This window comes from Ciconia boyciana, chromosome 7 (genome assembly GCF_034638445.1).
Source record: "Ciconia boyciana chromosome 7, ASM3463844v1, whole genome shotgun sequence".
NCBI classification, from domain to species: Eukaryota; Metazoa; Chordata; class Aves; order Ciconiiformes; family Ciconiidae; genus Ciconia; species Ciconia boyciana.
In genome coordinates this window covers 47,328,684-47,328,984 of record NC_132940.1, presented here as the reverse complement: position 1 = coordinate 47,328,984, position 301 = coordinate 47,328,684, and positions in this window count along the sequence as shown.

Sequence of the window (301 nt, the reverse complement as noted above, 5' to 3'; positions counted from 1 at the left end):
ATCCACCCTGGCAGGCTTCACCTCTAATTTTACAATGTGGTTTTCTGTGTCAGATGACTGTGTTTTTTCCTAACTGCTTTAACAAAAGCATCCAACATGATTCAGGTTTATTCTCTTAGCAATCGTACATGTTGTGCATTCAAAATAACCAGCTCTGCCATCTGGAAGGCTGTACAGTGCTCCTGAAGGTGAGATGTTTTAATCTGAGAGTCCCATTACAAAGCTGGCGGAATCAGTCCATCTGACGTCTTAAGACCTATATGTGCTTTTTTTCCCCTCTGTGACTAGGGGTGACTCATTG